This window comes from Monopterus albus, unplaced genomic scaffold (genome assembly GCF_001952655.1).
Source record: "Monopterus albus unplaced genomic scaffold, M_albus_1.0 scaffold104.1, whole genome shotgun sequence".
NCBI classification, from domain to species: Eukaryota; Metazoa; Chordata; class Actinopteri; order Synbranchiformes; family Synbranchidae; genus Monopterus; species Monopterus albus.
Genome location: NW_018127984.1, coordinates 407,748 through 411,530, shown reverse-complemented (window position 1 = coordinate 411,530; position 3,783 = coordinate 407,748). Strand labels below are relative to the sequence as shown.

The following is a 3,783-nucleotide window of genomic DNA, read 5'->3' as shown; positions in this document are numbered from 1 at the left end:
ACACCGTCTCCTGTCACACGCGAGGCTTAAATATTCTCAGGAACAGCAAATAACTACTTACAATCAATGCAGAGATTATGAAATCATAGTAATAACAACAGTAATACACACGTTTGTGTGTCTTCTCACTGGTTAGGTACTCTGGGAAAAGTCCAGGTGTGGATCCGTTCATTCATTCATTCACTCGTGGCTCTGTTGATCTGTTCATCCTTCTCTCCGTTTTTGTCCGTCATTCATCAGCTGAATAAACAGCTCTACTCCTCTGAAGCGGCGGCACCGAGCAAACACTTCACCCGCTGGCTCCCTCTCTCCGAACAACAAGACCCAGAGAGAGAGAGAGAGAGATGTGGAATTGAAAAAAGCAATGGAGGCTGGGCTGATCTGAGGGTGAGTGGAGGAATAAGCTAGAGACTGGCTATGTGTGTTTGTGCCTGTGTAAGAATGTGTGCTGGGGAGGCAAACGTGAACCAAAGGAGCATGCACCCAGCAGCATCACCTTGCAATGATAAACACAGATCATTGGAGGAAGAAGAGAAGAAGGGGGAGCAAGTGAAACAGGAGGAAAACTGCTGAGCTGATAGGCAGCAGAGATGAAAAAGCTGTAGGATGATAATGAAACATGGACTGAGGCAAAAGGAAAATTTGTGTCTCTTAGAATTTAACAGCTACAACCAACTTCTATTTACATTATCAATAATTTTTCAATGAATCAATAAATTGTATAGTCTTTGAATTGTCAAAAACAATCAAAGGCATCTTTAAATGTTTATAGTGGCACATTTGGCCTATATAATACAAAAGAAATAAAAACGCAAAATTCTCACATTTGAGAAGGTGGAACCAACATCGTTTTGGGATTTATATTTTTTAAAAGTAATAAAAATGGCCCCTTGTGCCCTGGAAGATAAGGGGCCAACCATGAATCACCACATCCCTTGTTTGTGTCCAGCCAAGGACCTTTTGTTCCTCTTTTTTCTTTCCTCTCATTTCCTCTCAGCTCCCTACTGCGGCTATGCAATAAAGGCATAAAATGCTCACGGCTAGTTCAAAAAAACTGCAAAATAATTTCCTGTCAATTGACTAATAATTTCAGCTCTTTACAAGTTTACAAGTTATTGTGGAAGCACTGGCAGTGGGTTGTGAGTTTCCACTGCTTGAGAAAAAGTTACATCCTTGTGTGAAGGAGTGAAAATGTAAAATATCATCTTAGGCACAGATGGAACTTACAACTTAAATTGTAAATGTGTTTCGCCGCAGACATTTTGTTTGAGTGAGAATTTATTTAAGTGCCGTTCCGCCTCACCTCACCTCCTCCCCAGAGGGGGAGGTGAAGAAGGAGCCTCGAATGAGATGAGATGAGAGGGTGAGTGGGTGAGAGATGAATCAGGGAGCAAAAGAGAGACAAAAGAGCAAAGGAGGAAGGAAAGGATGGAGGCCAGGGAGGAGGGAAAAGGAGCAGGGGGGGGCATTAAAGTTGCTGTAAATAATGAGAGAAAGAGAAGAGGAATGGTTTAACATTATCTGTCTTTTCAACACAGTCGATCAAAGTTCTGTCTCAGCATGAAGTATGGCCCTTACAGCTGAAGCTAATTCATATCCTGAGAGAACACACACACACGCCAACACTGAACAATTCCAGCCCAATTTGTGTAAACTAGATAAACACAGCTTCATACACACACACACACAACTATCCACATCCAAATCCATTACTGCAAATTCATAGAACACGCACACACAAGTACAAAATATGCACGAAAGAACAAGACACAACAGGACAGATGCCCACACACAGATTTCTGTTATACCTGCCGAGGAGAGTGAAGACTAGAAATTAATAGAACTGAACATTTTGTGAATGGCTGTGCATATAATATTAAAGCTCTTTAGTAATGAATAACATAGTGGGCTGTGTTCAAAAATAGGAAAATATCCTCCCTCAGAATAATTACATAAGCAGAGATACTTTGCTACTCTTTCATCTCTGTTATTTAAAAAGGGTGGCAATATTCTGTATTTTTTATTGTTCAATTCCATGAAAAGAGCAAAAACAAATGTTTGCAATACTTTCATACCCTGTGGCACTCCAGTTTTTACCTATCTTCACTAAACAGGAGTAAAATATGTATTTGATGGGGAATATTTTCAATAGTGGATTTGGTGCGCCAGTGGGTATTTACAGTGGTGCAGTAGGACACTGTATGTTGGATCAACTCATAATAAACTACAGCGACCATGCTGCCCAGACCCTCAGGTACCAGCGGGTCACAGCCCGGCTCGGTTTGAGTATCCACACTCTAGTACATGGTGTCATGTCACCCAGTGCCACAGTGTGACTCATTTATTTTGCACAACAATGGAGCCCTATGACACAACAATAATGAACAATATCAGGCTTTTCATACAAGTGTTAGAAGAATACAGTTCATTGTTGCTGTTTGTCTTTCATAAGACTTTCTGACATAAGAAAAAGAAACATCATTAGATCTGTTGTTTAAGGTGCAAACATTGTTCAACAGATCAAACCTGATCCTCTGACAGTTTCACTATATTGGATCTAAATTAAAATACTTACATAAAACAAGATTTCTTGATCTGTCAGTGCAATCCATTGCTCCTTCTCACAGTGCCTATCAATCCTCACATCACAGTGTGTATCTGGCTGCCACTCTACTATATTGCCAAACTAGACAGCAGTCAGAGAGCACAAACCTCCGCCAAGGCACCTCACTTTCCCCATAATGCCATTCCACATAAAAACAATATTCCACTGATAATATATAATATATATGAAATAATATATATATAATTATATAATATGAAATTTGAAAGTACACAAAACAAGCTTTGAGCATCCTTCAGTTCGCAAATCAAAATATGAGGGCATGTAGACATGGATCTGTATCAATAGAACCACATTTGAAAATGAGGGAGGATCCCTGCTGCCTGCTCAAATCATTGGTTATGTTCACGATTCAGTCTTCCCTCACATTCTGTCCTCCCATCTGATTCTGCTCTTACAAATCTGTGCCTGCATGCACTCAAATACTGAGCTGCAAAGTGAGCAGTGCAGTGAAATGTGGTTAGAGCACCTCCAATATTTTTGGCATGGATTTACTTCCATATAACTTGTCTTTTGACCAGAGCAAAGAACTTTACTGAAGCTATCACCAGCAGCCTGTTAATGTAACTGAGCATAAAAAATAGAAACTGACAAACAGCTAGCTTGGCTCTGCCTGAAGGTAATAAAATGTGCCTACTGACGCCAATAAAGTTCACAAAGACATTTTATTTTGTTTTGTTAGTCTATACAAAAATGTGTAAAAACAACAAGTTGTGATTTTTCTTGGCCAGACACTAAACTAACCAGCTGGTGGCTATATAGAAATGTAACAGCTGAATATGAAAGTGGTAACTATTGACAAGAAAGGGGTGTTAATTTATTCCTTTAGAGCCAAGATGAACAATAATTGTTAGAACTTGATGACAAATTTTTCTTATAACAGCATAAACCTATTTCACAGTAAGTGCCTAAATATGTACAAAATGTGTGCTTCTAGTTTTATTCTGCAATCACATCACTCTCACCTCTTGGATTAGCATATTTTAGTGCTTTTTAGGAGTATGATAAGGTGTAAAGATAGTATTCAGCTACAAAATACTCGCACAGGATGTTGTTGGAAAGGAGTGTGATTGGAGAAACTACCTTCATACAGTAAATAAAGGCTAATGAAGGCCAAATCCCTTAAGCCCCTTTTCAGAATCGTCTCTTGTACTTGGGAA

At 39.4% G+C, this 3,783-nt stretch overlaps 1 protein-coding gene across 1 annotated transcript in view; it reads right to left on the bottom strand.

Moving 5' to 3' along the window:
• Positions 1 to 429, bottom strand: part of LOC109965816 (sodium/calcium exchanger 1-like) — a 77,717-nt gene extending 77,288 nt beyond the window's left edge. The window contains exon 1 of the mRNA XM_020610140.1: positions 112 to 429. The gene's annotated coding sequence lies outside the window, so the exon portion shown is untranslated. The remainder of the gene's footprint in view (positions 1 to 111) is intronic.
• Between the last annotated feature and the right edge of the window lie 3,354 nt (positions 430 to 3,783).